General features: G+C 37.2%; 1 pseudogene; it reads right to left on the reverse strand.

Moving 5' to 3' along the window:
* Positions 1-11,480: 11,480 nt before the first annotated feature.
* Positions 11,481-12,419, reverse strand: LOC139704999 (olfactory receptor 6C2-like; annotated as a pseudogene).
* Positions 12,420-21,791: the final 9,372 nt, after the last annotated feature.

The raw sequence follows: 21,791 nt of genomic DNA on the forward strand, positions 1-21,791 counted from the left end.
CCTGACTCTCTCCAGTAAAGTATACTCCTGACTCTCTCCAGTTACAGAAATGAGTTAAAATGAACGTATATATTAACTAGTAGACCTTGAACATTTTTATGAAGATAGTGATGTCCTGCCTTGTGATTTTAAGCATTGACTTACATGGTGTGCTTACCACTCTCTCCCAGCATATTCATACATTTCCTCTCTCCCACAGATATTCTGTGTTCATTTGGCTAATGTTAACCAAATTCAGACGATTCATTGCTGACTATTCTGATGTCTTTATCTGGAATATAGGCAAGAATTTCACTGATTTGGCGATCTAAGCATGGAATTAGACACAGGAGGAGTAGAATATATGTGTCTTGTTGCAGAAGCATTTCAAGTAGAATGGCCAACATTTTATAGTCCTAGTTATATTAAAGAAATCAATTTAATATCTATTCTTCCCAGTACCCTATAAAACAGACACTGTTAATGTCCATATTTTAGAGTTGAGAAAGATAAGCTTCATTAATTTCAAGAAAATACCCCTAGGTAATTCTGATAGATTGTTGAGAGTCTGAGACTTGAACTAAAGCCTGTGTTTTAAATCACTGTGTGGCATTGCTTCTACTTTACTACACAGGTTTTGGAAGAAATTTGGATGTGGAGGAACTTAATAATGTAGGTGTGACTGTTTAAGTATATTCTGTATCAGTTAAAAGGTACATCAATGAATCTGGAATAAATTGAAAATCAAATTAAATACTAGACATTCAAAATTGCAGAGGCTATCCATATAAGACCTTTTATTCAGAAATACTATACATGCTCCAATAATTTTTGTGAGTCTGACAATTTGTATTCATAATCAGTATTATCCAGCTTTTACCTTAAATGCTTGAGAAGCACCATGCTCATGTTAGCACATATAAAGTATATCAATATACTGGTTTATATTGCATTTGTACTTAAAACAGTAAACAACATCCCACAACGTGTTAGATATCATTAAACTACATAGACATGCTCAGATTAAAAAAAAAAAAAAAACAAATGTCCTTCCATTGAAATCAAGGTCCTACCAGTACCTGTTAAAATTTAAGTTGTTACTCTGAATCAATTTGCTGAGTTTTTTTTTTTTGTATGGTAGTTTATTCCTGCTATTTTCTTTGGCTTATAATTTGGAATATTCTAGATATAAAACTAAATCCATACCTTATATTATTTTCACTTCACAGAATAGATATCTGGGGTGGCTTATGTTAGCAACAAAAGCAGTATATTTGAAGAAGTTAATGGAATAGAGCAGACCACAAAATTTGTGCTTTCTAGTATCTAATCAATATAAACAAAAGGATGAAAATAAAACCATAATAGGATAAAGGAATAGATCCGTGTACAGTGTTTGCATGTAGTTGAAATATGACACTGAACCCCATTAATGTTTATAATGAATGGATATAAATAAAACCATCACCAGAAACTATCAAAGAGAGAGAAAATCTCTTGCTATTAACTTAAAAATATGTCATCTAAGAAAATAAACAATACATTCTGTCAAGGAGAGGCACCAACAGATAGGCCTCCAACCTTCCTCTAGGAGCCTCTTTTAACCCTAACCTCTAGAAATTGGGTATGTAAGGTGACAAAATCTAGAGAGTTTTTTTTTCTAATTTGAATGAAGTGGACTAAATGTATACTCTTTCCTTTCATTTTCCTCTTACAAAAGGATTGATATTGCAATGGGTATAACTGAAACCTAAATGATAAAGGAGAGAAATGAAATTACACTTTAATGGAAGCACAGTGTCTGGGACTGAGGAACAAGGTCAGTGCCTCACAATGCTGATGGCCACAGGGAGTTTCTTTTTTCTTTTCTTTTTTTTTTTTGTGTGTGGGGGGGAGGCATTGGTTACTGAGGATTGAACTCAGGGGCACTCAACCACTGAGCCACATCACCAGCCCTATTTTGTATTTTATTAGAGACAGGGTGTCATTGAATTGCTTAGTGCTTGTCTTTTGCTGAGGCTGGCTTTGAACTCGCAGTCCTGTCTCTGCCTCCTGAGCTGCTGGGATTACAGGTGTGTGCCACTGCAACAGGCTCATAAGGCATTTCTTAACACTCCTCTGCTCATAACACTCAACTAACCCCACAGTTTGCAATTACATAATTTATGCTCTGGCCTTCTTCATCATCCCAGATTCTTCACCACTTCTCCTTAATAAGCAGTGTTTTGCCTGCTTCCTCTTTCGCTTCGCTCCGGGCAGAGAAGCTGAGTGTGTAATCAGCAGTGGATTGTAAGTACCCGAGGCAAAGAAAGCTCAGTGCGCCCCACCTTTTTTTCTTTCTTTTTTTTTTTTTGAATATTTTTTATACAGGGACAGTTTGTGGATTGGGATTGTTGGCGGGGCTGTGGTTTCTGTACCAAAAATCCACTCCGCGGGAGCCGCCATTTGCTTTCTGCTTGCTGTCTTGATGGCTCCGTATACATTGTCCGGCAGCCGCACCTAGAGGTTGAAGCTGGGCTGCGTGCCAAGCCCTGTCCTCCGAAGGCTGGACTCCAGCCTCGAGCTCCTCGGTGGCCTGTTCACCGCTGCACCTTCGGGCAGAGCCTGCTCTGGGGTCGTTCTGCACCCCCCTGCCAGGGGACCCGTGCTCCGGAGGAGGGGGACGGAGAGCCACAGCGGCAGCCGCTTGGGCCCCAGGGGCCCGGCACTGGGCTGAAGAGCTGCGGAGGCCAGGGCGGCTCTGCTACGGTCGCTCACGAGTGCAGCGCCCGTGAGCGCGGCCCAGAGACGGCGGCGACTGCGGCAGGGTTTCATTCCTAGAAATCTGGACTGGAAACAGAAGCAGCAGTTTGTATAATCCCAAGAACTTGCTTATGCAAGGAAGCTGTAAGGGCAACATGAATATTACTGAGGAGATCTAACATGGTGGCAGGCGCAGAGAGATCAAGTCTCTGACATCTTCAACTGCGCGGGCATAGGGAGCCGTAAACTGTCTAAATGCTGTTTGCTCAGGATCACTAGGCAATGCTGAGCTGACGTGGATCTGGGGTGTGCAGGCTGGGCCCCTTAGAGCACACACACAGAGCCCGAATCGGAGGCAATTAAGCTCCGGTTCGCCTGCTTCGTGTGACTCAGCACTAACGATCCCACTGAAATAATTGGTCGGCCCTTAGGAACTTACAGAGGTAAAAGCCAACCGAGCCTTCATAGGCAGTGGCCACAGGACTGAAACAGGGATTGGGAGAGACAGTCAGGACCCACCCGTTGCATTGGTCACCCGGCAAAGGGAGCGAACGGTCACCATTTGCATGGGAAACCACCATGGCAGAGAAATGGCGTCACGGGCGGAGGAGATAACTGCATTGAAACCAGCGCGACAGGTGTGTAATCCCCTAGTCATCTCTCTCCACACAGCGGGGAAAGCTTAAGGGCCACTCCCAGCTCTCCTGTGAACGCAATAACCAGACCGAGGGAATCAGGAGTGGCGCGGGACTCGCGGCGCGGAACTCCCGGCTACCACTCCCACCAGTGCTGACAACTGAGCCCTCTTGCACCAGCTACCGGGGGCATGGCTACAGGAGGGCAAGCAAATTCGCTGGGGGATCTCAGCCCCAAGCTCTACAAACTTAGGGTCTGAGGGAGGCAAACAGGGAGAGTGAGCCCAGGTGTTCATGAAAACAGCGCTCCCAGGAGCAGCAGACCTGGTGTGTAGACAGTATTGTGGTGAGCGCCACAGGTGAGCACGGCCTGGCTTGAGGAAACACAAGACAGGGCCCTAGACACTCAGGATTGGAGACCAGCCCAGTCTAGGAGAAAGAGCTGCTGCACAGTGAATGGTTCCCACCTACTGAGAGGAGAAGCTTGGCCCAGTGGGCACAGCTCCACCTACTGGAAGAGAAGTTAATAGAACTCTAGGATTGCATTTATTATTATTATTATTATTATTATTATCATTTTTTTTCCTTCTTTTTCTTTCATTTTCAATTTTTATTTGTTGATGTTCTTTTACTTTTTTTCAATGTTTCTTTTTTTAAAATTTTTTTATTTTATTATTATTATTATTATTTTAAATTTTAATTTTCATTTTTTATTATCATTATTATTTTTGTTAAATTTTTTTCTCATCTTTTCTTTCTTTCTTTATTATCTAATCTTTGTTATTTTTGTTCCTTTTGTCTTTTCATTTCTTTTCAATTTTCTTATTCCCCCTTCCTTGAATTCTACCTGCCTACTCTCACTCTCTTTAGTGACTTCTTCCCTTCCCTTCTAATATCTTTCCTCCCAAGCATCAAATAAATCTATGAGAGTAAACAGAAACTCAGCAGTCAAACAGAACAAGAAGTAACATGAGCAGCATAAAAAAGCAAGGAAGAAAAGGAGTACAAACAATGAAGGACAGCCTAAATATTCAGGAGGACCTAGAGTCAGCAGAAAAATGGTCATATAAAGAACTCAAGGAATACCTTAGACAAATGGAATGGAACCTTAAAGAAGATATGAGACAGCAAATCCAAACAGTGAAAGAACACTTTGAAAATGAATTACATAAACAGATAAAAGAAGAAGTTAAGCATCTTTATCAGGAGATAGAGATTATAAAAAAAAACCAAACAATAATTCTAGAAATGAAGGAAACGATAAACCAAAGGAAAAACTCAATTGAGAGTATCACCAACAGAATGGAGCAAGTAGAAGCCAGAACATCAGATAATGAAGACAAAATATATCATCTTGAAAAGAGCCTAGCCAACTCAGAAAGGCTGGTTAAAAACCACTAGAAAAACATCCTAGAGATATGGGATAACATAAAAAAACCAAACCTATGAGTCATCGGGATAGAAGAAGGTACAGAGATTCAAACCAAGGGAATGAGTAGCCTGCTGAATGAAATAATTACAGAAAACTTTCCAGAAATAAAAAAGGAAACGGATATACAAATTGTAGATGCATACAGGACACTGAGCACACAAAATCACAGTAGACCAACGCCAAGACACATTGTTATGAAGATATCCAATATACAGAACAAAGAGAAAATATTAAAAGCTACAAGAGAAAGGAGGCAGATTACATTCAGGGGTAAACCAATAAGGTTAACAACGGATTTTTCATCACAGACGCTGAAAGCGAGAAGATCCTGGAACAACGTATTTCAAACACTGAAAGACAATGGATGCCAACCAAGAATTCTGTATCCAGCAAAATTAAGCTTCAGGTACGACAACGAAATAAAAATCTTTCATGATAAAAAAAAGCTAAAAGAATTTGCAGCCAGAAAACCAGCATTGCAAAGCATCTTGAGCAAAACACTACACGAGGAAGAAATGAAAAACACTAACCAAAACCATCAGTGGGAAGTGCCTCTATAAAGACAGAGGGCGGGGCAAAAGCTAACCATGGAGAAACAAACTAAATTAAAAAAAAAAAAGAAGAAGATAAATAATCAAACATGGCTGGAAGTACAAGCCATATATCAATAGTAACTCTAAACGTTAATGGCTTAAACTCTCCAATAAAGCGACATAGGCTGGTAACATGGATTAAAAAAACAAATCCAACAATATGCTGCCTCCAGGAGACACATCTGATTGGAAAAGACATACAAAGGCTGAAGGTGAAAGGTTGGGAAAAAATATACCACGCACACGGTCCTCGTAAGCAAGCGGGGGTGGCCATCCTCATATCGAATAAAATTGACTTCAAGACTAAATTAATCAAAAGGGATAAGGAAGGACATTATATACTGTTAAAAGGAACCATTCACCAACAAGACATAACAATTATCAATATTTATGCACCAAATAATGGTGCTGTGACGTTAATAAAACAAATTCTCCTCAAGTTCAAGAATCAAATAGACTACAACACAATAATTATGGGTGACTTCAACACACCTCTCTCACAATTGGACAGATCCTCCAAACAAAAGCTGAATAAAGAAACTATAGAACTCAATATCACAATCAACAACCTAGACTTAACTGACATATATAGAATATATCAACCATCATCAAGTGGATATACTTTTTTCTCAGCAGCACATGGATCCTTCTCAAAAATAGACCATATATTATGCCATAGGGCAACCCTCAGTAAATATACAGGGGTGGAGAAAATACCATGCATTTTATCTGATCATAATGGAATCAAACTGGAAATCAATGATAAAAGAAGGAAGGAAAAATCCTACTTCACATGGAAAATGAACAATATGTTACTGAATGATCAATGGGTTACAGAAGACATAAAGGAGGAAATCAAAAAATTCTTAGAGATAAATGAAAATACAGACACAACATATCGGAATCTATGGGACACAATCAAAGCAGTTTTAAGAGGGAAATTCATCGCTTGGAGGTCATTCCTCAAAAAAAGGAAAAACCAACAAATAAATGAGCTCACACTTCATCTCAAAGCCTTAGAAAAGGAAGAGCAAAACAACAGCAAATGTAGCAGAAGGCAAGAAATAATTAAAATCAGAGCGGAAATCAACGAAATTGAAACAAAAGAAACTATTGAAAAAATGAACAAAACTAAAAATTGGTTCTTTGAAAAAATAAATAAGATCGACAGACCCTTAGCCATGCTAACGAAGAGAAGAAGAGAGAGAACTCAAATTACTAACATACGGGATGAAAAAGGCAATATCACAACAGACGCTACAGAAATACAGAAGACAATTAGAAATTATTTTGAAAACCTATATTCCAATAAAATAGAAGATAGTGAAGACATCGATAAATTCCTTAAGTCATATGATTTGCCCAGACTGAGTCAGGAGGATACTCACAACTTAAACAGACCAATAACAATAGATGAAATAGAAGAAGCAATCAAAAGACTTCCTACCAAGAAAAGCCCAGGACCGGATGGGTATACAGCGGAGTTTTACAAAACCTTTAAGGAAGAATTAATACCAATACTTTTCAAGTTATTTCAGGAAATAGAAAAAGAAGGAGCTCTGCCAAATTCATTCTATGAGGCCAACATCACCCTGATTCCGAAACCAGACAAAGACACCTCAAAGAAAGAAAACTACAGACCAATACCTCTGATGAACCTAGATGCAAAAATCCTCAATAAAATTCTGGCGAATCGGATACAAAGGCACATCAAAAAAATTGTGCACCATGATCAAGTAGGATTCATCCCTGGGATGCAAGGATGGTTCAATATACAGAAATCAATAAATGTTATTCACCACATCAATAGACTTAAAAATAAGAACCATATGATCATCTCAATAGACGCAGAAAAAGCATTCGACAAAGTACAGCATCCCTTTATGCTCAAAACATTAGAAAAACTAGGGATAACAGGAACTTACCTCGACATAGTAAAAGCTATCTATGCTAAGCCTCAGGCTAGCATCATTCTCAATGGAGAAAAATTGAAGGCATTCCCCCTAAAATCTGGAACAAGACAGGGATGCCCTCTGTCACCACTTCTATTCAATATAGTTCTCGAAACACTGGCCAGAGCAATTAGACAGATGAAAGAAATTAAAGGCATAAAAATAGGAAAAGAAGAACTTAAATTATCACTATTTGCAGATGATATGATTCTATACCTAGAAGACCCAAAAGGGTCTACAAAGAAACTATTAGAGCTAATAAATGAATTCAGCAAAGTGACAGGATATAAAATCAACACGCATAAATCAAAGGCATTTCTGTATATCAGCGACAAAACCTCTGAAACGGAAATGAGGAAAAACACTCCATTCACAATATCCTCAAAAAAAATAAAATACTTGGGAATCAACCTAACAAAAGAGGTGAAAGATTTATACAATGAAAACTACAAAACCCTAAAGAGAGAGATAGAAGAAGATCTTAGAAGGTGGAAAAATGTACCCTGTTCATGGATAGGCAGAACTAACATCATCAAAATGGCGATATTACCAAAAGTTCTCTATAGGTTTAATGCAATGCCAATCAAAATCCCAACGGCATTTCTTGTAGAAATGGATAAAGCAATCATGAAATTCATATGGAAAAATAAAAAACCCAGAATAGCAAAAGCAATTCTAAGCAGGAAGTGCGAATCAGGCGGTATAGCGATACCAGACTTAAAACTATATTACAGAGCAATAGTAACAAAAACAGCATGGTACTGGTACCAAAACAGGAGGGTGGACCAATGGTACAGAATAGAGGACACAGAGACTAATCCACAAAACTACAACTATCTTATATTTGATAAAGGAGCTAAAAGCATGCAATGGAGGGAGGATAGCATCTTCAACAAATGGTGTTGGGAAAACTGGAAATCCATATGCAACAAAATGAAACTGAATCCCCTCCTCTCGCCATGTACAAAAGTTAACTCAAAATGGATCAAGGACCTAGATATCAAATCAGAGACTCTGCGTCTGATAGAAGAAAAAGTTGGCGCCGATCTACATATTGTAGGGTCGGGCTCCAAATTCCTTAATAGGACACCCATAGCACAAAAGTTGATAACAAGAATCAACAAATGGGACTTACTTAAACTGAAAAGTTTTCTCTCAGCAAGAGAAACAATAAAAGAGGTAAATAGGGAGCCTACATCATGGGAACACATTTTTACTCCTCACACTTCAGATAGAGCCCTAATATCCAGAGTATACAAAGAACTCAAAAAATTAAACAATAAGAAAACAAATAACCCAATCAACAAATGGGCCAAGGACCTGAACAGACACTTCTCAGAGGAGGACATACAATCAATCAACAAGTACATGAAAAAATGCTCACCATCTCTAGCAGTCAGAGAAATGCAAATCAAAACCACCCTAAGATACCATCTCACTCCAGTAAGATTGGCAGCCATTATGAAGTCAAACAACAACAAGTGCTGGAGAGGATGTGGGGAAAAGGGTACTCTTGTACATTGCTGGTGGGACTGCAAACTGGTGCGGCCAATCTGGAAAGCAGTATGGAGATTCCTGGGAAAGCTGGGAATGGAACCACCATTTGACCCAGCTATTGCCCTTCTCGGACTATTCCCTGAAGACCTTAAAAGAGCGTACTACAGGGATACTGCCACATCGATGTTCATAGCAGCACAATTCACAATTGCTAGACTGTGGAACCAACCCAGATGCCCTTCAATAGATGAATGGATAAAAAAAATGTGGCATTTATACACCATGGAGTACTACGCAGCACTAAAAAATGACAAAATCATAGAATTTGCAGGGAAATGGATGGCACTAGAGCAGATCATGCTTAATGAAGCTAGCCAATCCCTAAAAAACAAATACCAAATGTCTTCTTTGATATAATGAGAGCAACTACGAACAGAGCAGGGAGGAAGAGCAGGAAGAAAAGATTAACATTAAACAGATACATGAGGTGGGATGGAAAGGGAGACAAAGGGAAATTGCATGGTAATGGAGGGAGACCCTCATTGTTATACAAAATTACATATAAGAGGTTGTGAGGGGAATGGGAAAATAAACAAGGAGAGAAATGAATTACAGTGGATGGGGTAGTGAGAGAAGATGGGAGGGGAGGGAGGGGGCATAGTAGAGGATAGTAAAGGTAGCAGAATACAACAGTTACTAATAGGGCATTATGTAAAAATGTGGATGTGTAACCGATGTGATTCTGCAATCTGTATTTGGGGTAAAATTGGGAGTTCATAACCAACTTGAATCTATTGTATGAAATATGATATGTCAATAGCTTTATAATGTTTTGAACAACCAATAAAAAATAAATTAAAAAAAAAAAGCAGTGTTTTGCTTCATAAAGTTGAAGTCATTTCTGTAAAGAAGAGTTAAGTCTTTCTGTTCTTTGCTGGATCATTCACCTGTCTCTAGTAACACTTACTATGTCATTTCATTTCTTTTTTTGTAAATTTATCAAAAAATGTATAGTCTATATACCTTATCTCTACTCTAGATTGTAGATTCCTTGAACATTAGAACATATGATTTCTGTATTTTTATCTTCAAGAGCCAGTTCAACCCTTGAAATTTAGGAAACTCTCAATACATATTTATGAAGTGAAAATACATTTTTCATTGAAGGTGTCCTTTTTTTTTCTTGAAACTTCACAATCTTTCTAACAGTGTCTTTGAAGGCTTGCTTTACTTGTTGATTTCTTAATGTATAAATGAAGGGATTCAACATGGGGGTGACTGAAGTAATGAGCACAGCTATTTCTTTTTTGAAAACACCTCCTTCTTTTATACGGGGATCAATGCACATAAACATGCAGCTGCCATAAGACAGGTAGATGACAATCATGTGGGAAGAGCAAGTGGAAAAGGCCTTTGTCCTTTGGTGGGCAGAGAGGATCCTCAGAGTGGTCCTGATGATGTATGTGTAAGAAAATGTCACCAGAACCAAAGTAATCACTTGTCACCACATCCACGAGCGTGACCATCCTTTCTAAGATGCTTATGTCTGAGCAGGCCAGATCCAGACAGGGCCTATTTTTCTGCACATAAATCCTGCTTGCTAAAAACTCACAATGTGGGTGAGATTATTAACTCAGAACACACACACACACACACACACACACACACACACACACACATATATATATATATATCACATAGACATATGCTCAAATTAATCATTAGAAGAGAAATTAGAGGACACATGGTCGTGTTTTGTTGGTGTCTTAGAAAGGCAAAAAGAAGAATGCCCTTTGGCAATAGTCTGATTTTTTTCTCAATATTTTTGAAGTATGAAGGAAGATTATAGCCATACTATGGCCATAATATGAACATTTTATATATCTGATCCACATATAAAGCATAGTTGAATTATTTGATGTTTGATAAACATAGACAATAGTTACATATGTACTATAAAAGCACAAAAGTTTATTTTCATAATTATAAAGCAAAAAACAACAAAAGACTTTTTATCAGTTATAGGATTCCAATTATGTGCATGACTAGTATTTGTTTTTCCTTCTCTGTCCCTCTTCTATAGATCCATCCATGTTTTTCATAATCTGATTTTATCTTTGACATATTACGATATACATTCCAAATAATGAACTTGTTTTGGTAACTTGATCAATATTCCTAAACTCTAAAGTTCTTGAATCAAGAGGTGCTGAAAATCTGAATAGTTACAGAACTTACCCAACCAAAATTTAGTCATAATGCTTCTAAATTCAGGGCTTGTTCTCTGTGAGTTTATGTCTCACACAAATGAGAAGTGGTCTCTGGATATTTCCATTCCACATCACAAGATGGGCATATGGCCAGAGATGCAACTTCTGTTTTGCATTTCCTTTTAATGACATTGGGTCTTTGACTAATCTCTGGTGCATGCAATTATTGAAGAAACCTTCTGTGTAAAGGAAACTTAAAAGAAGGCAAAATAAATTGTTTGATTTTGGTTTTTGGATTATGAGAGAAATATGTTCCAGGGAGAACATTAGCTTGATGAGTCTACCAAATAAGAAGAAGCCATGTTTGTCACTTTCATGAACAGTGCTCACAGTTATTCAGATTTAAATGTAAGTAAGCCTCAGCAAACATCAATATGCTCTCAGTTCTTTGAGAGGAATACAATCCGTTTTACTGTGTCTTTGAAAGCTGCTTTTACTTGTTTGTTTCGAAGTGTATAGATGAAAGGGTTAAGCAAAGGGGCAACTGAAGTAGTGAGGATGGACACCATCTTATTAATGGCCACTCCTTCCTTTGCTGAAGGCTTGACATAGATGAAGATGCAGCTGCCATAGGTGATGGAAACCACAATCATGTGGGAGGAGCAGGTGGAAAAGGCCTTTTTCCTTTGTTGGACAGAAGGAAATTTTAGAATGGTCTTGATGATGTATGTGTAGGAGAGAGTGACACACACCAAGGTAATAATTAGTGTCACTATGGCAAAACTTAAGATTATTTTCTCTAAAAACACTGTGTCTGAGCAGGTTATCTCTAGAATAGGATATGTATCACAGCCAAAATGATCAATTTCATTTGAGTCACAGAATTCCAGCTGGAGGCCTATGCCAAGGGGTGGGAGGATGATCAGCAGGCCAGCAAACCAACAGCAGAGGACAACTGTAGCACAGACTATGTTGTTCATGATGGTTGTGTAGTGCAGGGGCTTACAGATGGCCACGTAGCGGTCATAGGACATGGCAGCCAGGAGAAAAAATTCCGTTGCTCCAAAGAGGACAACAAAAAATAACTGGGTGGCACAAGCATTGTAAGTAACAGTGTTGTCACCAGTTGTCATAGTGTACAGGAATCTGGGAATACAAACAGTGGTGAATGAGACTTCCAGGAATGAGAAATTTCAGAGGAAAAAATACATGGGAGTTTTAAGATGAGAATCCAAAAGTGTGAGTGTGATAATGGTGAGGTTCCCAGCCACACTCAACATGTAAGTGAGAAACAAAAATATGAAAATTAGAACTTGTAGTTTTGGATCATCCGTCAATCCCAGCAGGATCAATGTTGTTATTGCTGTATGATTTCTCATCCCTGCCTTGTGCCAAGTCACAAGCGAGTGGACCTGAAGAGAGGTGTCAAAAGAAGCCAGCATTGGAGCCTGACTGGAGACATCCCAGCCAGACAGCTCACTGCACTTAATATTCCTTTACCTGATAATCAATTATCATATTGAACACACCCATACCATTGACATCTTACAAGAAGGTTTCTACAGGAAATTTTAAATATAGATCTTATGCTTGTAATTGTCTGATGACAATCTGCATTAGTAAAAATGCCAAATAAAAACACAACAAAACATAAATCATATGTGCAAAATGCATTTTATTAATAGTATTGCCTCCCTGGAAGTGACACTCTATTTTTTGTTCTTATTCTGGAAGAACTATGACACTTTTGGACTTCTCTTCTCCCATCTTCACCTTTCTTTGCCTTCCCCTGCCATACTGTAATGTTCAATTTTGAAAATCAAGGAGGATCTGTTAATTAGAATTTTATGTTGATCATTTAATGTTGTTGTAATGAATTTTAACAACATCGCATTCATTTTAGAATTAATTTTTTCTTTGTGCTCAATTATCTCTAAATAAGGTGAAAAATTTAGAACATAAAGGTGCACCTTAGCTTTTTTGTTCTTATATTTTTTGAATGAAAAGTATTTCTTTTTATGAGATCATTTTAGTATACATAGTATTAGTGAAACATTGTACTGGGTTCGTTTTAATATAATCAATCAAGCATGGAATGTAATTTTCTCTGATTCAGTCCTCACTACCTCCTCTTTCCCTTCTATTTATTTATAATTTTTATATTTTTGCCTTCTGGATATACATGAAGGTGCAATTGGTTGGGGCATATTCATAGATGTACATAGAAAAGTGTGTCAGATTCATTCCACCCTTCTTCTCCTTTCCCCTCCCTCTTTCTTGATCCCTTTTCTCTACACCACTGTTCTCTTTTCTATAGTGAAAAGAATTTCTAGCTAGTTTGAGACTCCTAGGCAGAGTGTTTCATGAACCATTGAAGTGGTATAAAGAACCATTTTCTGGAACCTGAGCATGAACCTGATTGAATCCTGCTGTGGTGTTGGTCAAGGACAGAGCCCAGGAGGAGAGATTTGTGGTATTGCTTTCTTTGCAGCCTGGTCCACCCAGTCTTCTTAGTGCCAGTCATTCACCTGAGTCTGTCTCTGACTTCTTTTTTGAATGATTCCTGCTGTTTCATTCCAATCATTCTCTCTGCTAATTTACCAACTGTCTTCCTAATCTTGTTTAAGTTCTCTGGGTTTTTGGTAATGTAACTAGCTCAGGCAACATCTAGGAACAGATGGACTCTTACAAACTCATCTTTGTAAACAAATAATAAAGTATCCTACCTTTCTCTTTGGCCTTTATCTCTGTTCATTTCAGCACTTCCCAGAAATTTCAAGCCTCCTTGTATTCAAATTGATATATTTTCAGGAACCACGTTAGATATGGGCTCAGGGAATTCTGCTTCACTTTGTATCCAAACTTAACCCTCATTGCAGTTCCATATTTTTAAGCAGCTGTTTTCAGATATACAACTTGTAAAAGAAAATATTATAAATTCATTATCAGCAGTGTGTATGTATTTAATAACTTAAAAATTACATAATTTTATTATAAAATATGACATTATAAAGTACGTCTGTTAGCAGCAAGATTGTTAAATATTCAATTTTAGATATAGCTCACAATTTATTGAAAAAAATCCTACAAACTTTTGAATAAAAGAGGAAGAAACTAATTTTTAAATTGTTTAAACAACTGCCCCATTTGCACTCAATATTTATTGTCCATTTTAGAAACAAAGACATTGTACATTTCTCTTATTTACTACTGTCTAAGAAAACAATTAACATTCATTCATTCAAATAAATACTCATTAATCACTTATTATGTACAGAGCATTATATTAGATAATCACCTATAGGTTCACCTATAAAAAGTTGCTCCCTAAAAAAGATTTGAGGTCACCAGTAGAACATAATATTTCATATTAAGACATTTTCATTGACATGGCCACACAATGTAACAGCAGAAATGTAATTTTGTATTTGAAACCGTATCTATTTCATGCTTCTTCCTTGAGAATTATTCTTAGTTATACTAGTATCTATTCAGATTTTCCTATATAAATTCAGATCCAACAGGCTCTGTACAAAATTTGGCAGTCCAAGGTGTCACCAAAAGCAGGAAATATGGCTCAGGGTAAACAGATATGATTTTAGAACAAGGAAAACTGCATGGGAGAAATAAATCACCTGAGACATGGTATTGTACCATCAGGACCCCTGGGAAATACCAGATGTTAGACCAGGTTTATTTATTCACACTGAATTACCCCTGTTCCCCTCCCTCTCTTCTCTCCCATGTATTCTTAGTCACTCTTTTGATTTGGTTTTTATTTTTTTCATGAATAGTCTAGTGCATTTTAAAATATATTTTAGATACTTGTATATTATGTTTGAAACAAACTTCATTTAGTGTTCATTTGGGACCAGGACTTCTCATGGATTGGACAGTTTAGGTTCAAGAAGTGTTTGAATTCTGCATCTGCCAAATCCGTGGCAAAAGTACTTAAATCCCTGATAAATAAAAAGGGGATGTTTCTTCTAAGATCATATCTAGTATGGATATTATTTAACACTAGTAGATATTTTGAGTAGAGGTGTCTTTTCTGTAGTTTTCTATGTTTCTATAGAGTTAAAACAGTTTCCTCAACTGATACTCATGGCCAGGATAAAGGAGAAACTCGCCATCAGAAGAAAATTCTATTTTTCTTCAGAATAACACTTTTATAGAATTAATTAATTGTCAACCCCCTTTAATGAATTTAATTTAAGATTTAAAAACTGATTTTTCACCCTCTGCCTGATTTACAAAATATGGAAAATATGTCACAAAAATAATTATATACTTACTTTTTGGACCCGTCTTCATTAGAGGGCTTTGACAGAACGACAGTGTAGGAGCATTAACTGTAGAGGAGCTTTATGTGTATTCTGTGCTCACTTATGTTTCACCTGTCTCAGTCCCCACCCTCAGCCTCCACATGAGCACATGTATGGGTGGACACACACATGCACACACACAGTCACACTCAGGCAGGTGTGACAATTGAGAGTTCCCCTTTAGATTTTCATCACTCCTGCTATTTTGAGACCAGTCTGTATCCTCTCTTTTTTCCACACATCTAAAATTGCATCTTATACCTGATTACCCATTGATTCTGTTAGTTCAAGAAAAAAATAGTGGTATAGAGCAAAATAGAAAATTCTAGTCTATTGGATAGCTCATGTGGTCTAGGCCAGGGAGGCAGGCTTCCCTCAAATTTCTGTAATAGCAGCCTTTGTTTTATATTGCTACCAGTGCACAGGGAACAACAGAGCAAACAACTCAGTCCTTGGTGACTCAGTTTGAGAAGTTATTCACAAATTGTTGGCAGTCTAATCAACAATGTAAAAATTTATGTAGCAATAGGGACAGTGTCCTCAGAGACCTGGAGCGTTTAATATGTTTGAATTCTGTTTTGATTACTTTGTATTTCCCCAGGATTAATCCTGCCTGGTATTTCATATGTATTATATGTTATGTATTTGTGACCTAAATCCTGTGTAAAATAAAAATACTATACTTAAAGAAAATTTAAGAAGTCCTGTTTTACAGATAGAATCATTGAGGATCAGAGGACTGCGAGTCAGTATGCTTCCAGGGGTGGTGCAGGTTTTGAACAAAAGTTTATCTTACCCTCCAATATCTGCTTCTGTGGAACACAACATGAGCTCCTTCCCCCAATAATTAAGAGGCTCACTGGCATTTCAGATGTGATTTTTCTTCTAGTCTGCCTGGCCTGCATTGTCAATACCCCTTCCTACTTGTATCTTTTCAGATAAGCAGTGGACCTACCTGTGATGTTTAAAGCAACAGAGAGTTTTGCATCTAAGCACTGAATGAAAAGTCCTTGGTCCCAGGATATATTCTCTTTCTATATTTTTTACTTTGACTTGTCCCTACTTTGTGGAAATGACTAAGGCTTTTCTTTGACTGTTTCTGCCATCATTTCTGGACTCCAGCCCCTGTGTTCCTGTTGATTCTTTTGTCACATGATATAGATGTTCATTGCAGCAGGTGTCTTGGCTGTCCCTCTCAGCACTGCTCCACTAAGTTTTCTCACACCCAATAGAGACACTCTGAGACAATGTCTGTCATCCCTGATAAAGGGGATGGGTTGAAGATAAAGGACATGTGTCTTTATTGAGTAAAGTTTTTTTTTTAAAAATATGTTCTTTATAAATATTCCTGACATTAGAAAGTATTTTGACATATTATACATACGTGGAGTATGACTTCCTGTTCTTGTGGTTGTACGTGATGTGGAGTTCCACTGGTTGTGTTTCGTATATGAACAGAGGAAAATTATGCCCAATTCATTCTACTGTCCTTTGAGTAAAGTTTTGAGGAATAGCTGATGAGCTGTAGGTAACACTGATCATTTCCCTCCTTTTTCTGCTTCTTTTTAATCCATAGTTACTGAATGCTCGTTTTATTGACAATGACAAAGTGCCCAGGTAAAATACTACCCAGCCTCCCTGAGAGCTGATGTAGCTTCACGGCTAAGATTATGGCTGATGATAGAATTTACATATTTTAATTATTGCTCTAGAACCATAAATTTCCCTATGAATACTGCTTTAGTTGTATTTTCTGTTATGTTTCTCAGAAATCTTGTGAATGATTTCTACCTTAATTCTCTTTGACCAGATATTATGTTTTGTATAATTTGAATGTTTTTTAATTCATCTAGATCTTTTAGAGAGCCCTGAATACTATCTTTTTTTTTGAGAGAGAGAGAGAGAGACAGAAAGAGAGAGAGAGAGAGAGAGAGAGAGAGAGAGAACATTTTAATATTTATGTATTTATTTATTTATTTTAGTTTTCAGTGGACACAACATCTTTGTTTGTATGTGGTGCTGAGGATCGAACCCGGGCCGCATGCCTGCCAGGTGAGCTCGCTACCACTTAAGCCATATCCCCAGCCCTACTGTCTATCTTAGTAAATATTTTCTGTGAACTTTAGAACATTTCTGCTCTTCTTTGGGTGGAGTGTTGTGTAAATAAAGTCAGGAAGGCCATAGTTATAGAGGTTTTGCTTAAGTCTCCTGTATACTTACTGAATTTCTGTATTAGTTCAATTAATCATCGACACAAGTGTTTCAATGTTTCTAACTATAATAGTGTATTTGTCTTTTTCTCCTTGTAGTTTAATCAGTTTATACTTCTTATATTTTGGAGCATTATTCTATGCACAAACACTTAGAGAAGTTATGTTTTCTTAAAGAATAGAGCTTTTTATCACCCCCCAATTTGTTATCTCTACTAAAATTCTTTGGTCTAATTTACATTGTTCATTGTGAATATGTCCATTGTGAATTAAAAAATTTGGATAATGCAATGCATTATTATTTGTTATAGTCTATCATCTAACTTTTTGAATAGTGATATTTCATTATGAAAAACTGTTGTTCAAAATCTGTCTTATATTAAATTTTCTTTCTTTTAGGCAGCAGATTTGCCGTTGCTGCTGCCTATGTTTTCTTCCTCTTGCCTCAGAGTTTTTCTCTCTTTCCATGGTGAGGACACTTATAATTCACTCTGTTAAAACATTTAAAATGTGTGCCATGGCATTGCTAAGTTTAGTCATATTGTTGTGCCTTAGATCTCCAGAAGCTACTTGTCTTGCTTTGCAAACTTTGTACCCATTGACCAAACATCTCCCTGCTTCTCCCACCCACAGTCACTATTCTATTCTCTGTTTCTCTTCTGCTTTTTATCTATTTTACATTCCTCATACAAGAGATTAAATAATGATCTTTTTTAGAGTCTGAGTTATTTAATTTAGAGTAGTGTTCTCTGGGTTCATACATATTGTAAAAAATGTCAGGATTTTCATCTTTTTTAGAGGGATTCTTTTTTCACTCCTTCCACATTTTTTCTCTGGTGCATTACAGTTGAACATACTGTTATGTCCCTCCATGTTGTTACATTCATGGTGTTGTTACAGACTCCTGCCTGCACACAATAGAACAATGTAACATGGCAAATATCATTCCCCGGCACTTCCTTGTTCCTTCCCAAATTTTCCCTCCTCCCTTTCTCTAATGATCTCCTTTTTCATGAAACCCCTGTCACCCCTTTTTCCTTTTACCTCTCTAGCTTCCAAATATGAGGGAAAACATTTGGTCTTTGACCTTCTGAGTTTGGCTTATTTCACTTAACATAATGGCCTCAAATTCTATCCATTTTTCTGCAGGTGACATACTTTCATTTTTCTTTATGATGGAATAAAACTATCTCTCTCTCTCTCTCTCTCTCTCTCTCTCTCTCTCTCTCTCTCTCTCTGCATATGTACATCAGTATCATATTTTCTTTATGCCTCCATCCACTGATGGGCATCTATACTGGTTCCCTAGTTTGGCTATTGTGAATTTTGCTGCTATAACCATAATATTCGTGGATCACTATAGAGTGATGACTTTAATTCTTCTGGATAAAAAACCAGGACTGGTATAGTTAGGTCATATAGTGGCTCCATGCCTAATCTTTTGTGGAAACTCTATACTGATTTTCCATAGTAATTGTACTAATTTACAATCCCACTACAGTGTAAAAGTATTCCTTTTTCTCCTCATCTTCTCTAGAATTTATTATTATTTGTATGCTTGATGCTTGCCATTCTGAATGGTATAAGACAAAATCTCAGTGTAGTTTTTTTTTTTTTTTTTTTTTTTTTAGTACCAGGGATTGAACTCAGGGACATTCAACCACTGAGCCACATCCCCAGCACTATTTTGTATTTTATTTAGAGACAGGATCTCACTGAGTTGCTTAGTACTGACCCTTGCTGAGGCTGGCTTTGAACTCACAATCCTTCTGCTTTAGCTTCCCAAACCAGGCTTCTGGGATTATAGGTGTGAGCCTCTGTGCCCATCCCTCAGTGTAGTTTTGATTTACATTTCCTAATCGCTAATGATGTTGAACATTTTTCATCTATTTGTTGACCATTTCTATTTTTTATCTTGAGAAGAGTTTAATTCATTTGCTCATTTATTAATTAGGTTATTTGATTTTTTTGGTGTTAAGTATTTTTTAGTTTTTGATATATTCTAGATATTAATCCTCTGTCACAGAGTAGTGAGCAAAGATTTTCTTTGATTCTGTAGGTTCTCTCTTCACTTTCCTAATTCTTTCTTCTGCTATGCAGAAGCTTTTTAATTTGATGCCATCTTAGGGGAAAATATTATTTGGTTCTATCTATTATGTATCTATTATTGATCTGTCATCTTTCTATCAACTATTTCTCACTTTTCTATTAATCATCTATTGTATGCAAGCATAGTAGCAGGAGGTCACCTGTCAGTATCCACAGGTTTCCCAAGGCGGGGGGGCTCTTCTACTTGCACCAGACAGGTGTAATGCAGCTCACTTGGCAGCTTGGGAAGGTTGCCTGTGGTATGTGTCATGCCCCTGCCAATCTCTAGGGCCTGTGTGTGGGTTGGGGTCACTCTAATGTGCCTAGGTAATGCATCACAGTCTGTGCAGCCTGTACCTTTTAGTCTCCATGGGAAGCACAGTGGGGTGGGGGGCATAGCAGCAGCTCAGCAGAGCAATTCATTCACTGCACTGGGGGAAGAACACAGTTGGATTGGGTCTCTAATGGAGCTGTCTGGGTCATGAGAAGTACTACGTGGACGAGGTTCCTGCCTCTGGTGTAGTGCAGTGGGGCACACACCCTGATGATGTCAGATTGTCACTGTTTGAAGATGACATGACCTTATATATAAAGAAAGACCTCCAAACTGCCCCCAAAACTAACTAGAACTAACAATTTCATTCAAGTTGCACACAAAATGAACATGCAGAATAAATAGCATTTGAATACACCAATAGCAAATTATTTTAAACAGAAATCAAGAAAGAAATTTTATTTATAATAGTTAAAAAATTGATGCTTATGAATAAATTTAAGCAAAGAGGTGCAAAATTTCTCTATATAATAAAAATTATAAAATTTTGATGAAAGAAATTGAAGAGGACACACATACAAAAATGAAAAGATATCCTATGTTTTGGGGTTAGAAGGATCAATATTGTTAGAATGTCTATAATGTGTCCAACCATCTACATTTTAATGAAATCTCTATCAAAATGGCAATGACTTCTTCACAAAACCTGAAAGCACAATTCTGAAATTTGTGTGGAACCACAGAAAACCCCAAATAGCCAAATCAATCAACCCCAAATAGCCATTCAAAAAATAGTGAAGCCAGAGTCATCCTGTTACCTAAGTTGAAAACACAGTGTAAAACTCTAGTAATCAAAATGGCATAGTGGCATAGTGTTGGCACAGAAACAGGGACATAGACCAGTGGCGCAAAATAGCCTAGAAGAAAATAGAAACATACACATCTAAGCCAACTGATTTTTGATAAGATTCTAAGAACACACATTGGAGAAAAGACAGTTTTTCCCTAAATAGTGCTGGGAGAATTGGATATCAACATGCAGAATTCTGAAAGTAGACTCCTGACTCTCTCCAGTTATAGAAATCAAGTTAAAATGAATGCATGTCTTAAATATTAGACCTTAAACATTTTTATGAAGATAGTGATATCCTGCCTTGTGATTTTAAGCACTGACTTACATGGTGTGCTTACCACTCTCTCCCAGCATATTCATACATTTCCTCTCTCCCACAGATATTCAGTGTACATGAGGCTAATGTTAACCAAATTCTAATGATTTGTTATTGGCTATTCTGATGTCTTTATCTGGAACATAGGCAAGAATTTCACTGATCTGGTGATCTAGGCATGGAGTTAGACACAGGAGGAGTAGAATATATGTGTCTTATTGCAGAAGGATTTCAAGTAAAATGGCCAATGTTTTATAGTCCTAGTTATATTAAAGCAATCAATTTATATGTATTCTTCCCGGTACCCTACATATAGACACTGTTAATATCCATATTTTAGAGTTGATAGAGATAAGCTTTATAAAGTTCAAGAAAATAACCCTAGGTAATTCTGATAGATCATTGAGAGTTGGAGATTTGAACTAAAGCCTGTGTTTTAAACCACTAGTGGCATTGCTTCTACTTTACCACACATGGTTTTGGAGAAATTTGGATGTGGAGGAACTTAATAATGTAGGTGTGACTGTTTAAGAATATTCTGTATCAGTTAAATGTTACCTCAATGAATCTGGAATAAATTGAATATCAAATTAATTACTAGACATTCATATTAGCAGAGGCTTTCCATACAGGACCTTTTATTCAGCAATACTGTATATGCTCCAATACTTTCTGTGAGTCTGAC

Source organism: Marmota flaviventris, chromosome 3 (assembly GCF_047511675.1).
Source record: "Marmota flaviventris isolate mMarFla1 chromosome 3, mMarFla1.hap1, whole genome shotgun sequence".
Taxonomy (NCBI): Eukaryota; Metazoa; Chordata; class Mammalia; order Rodentia; family Sciuridae; genus Marmota; species Marmota flaviventris.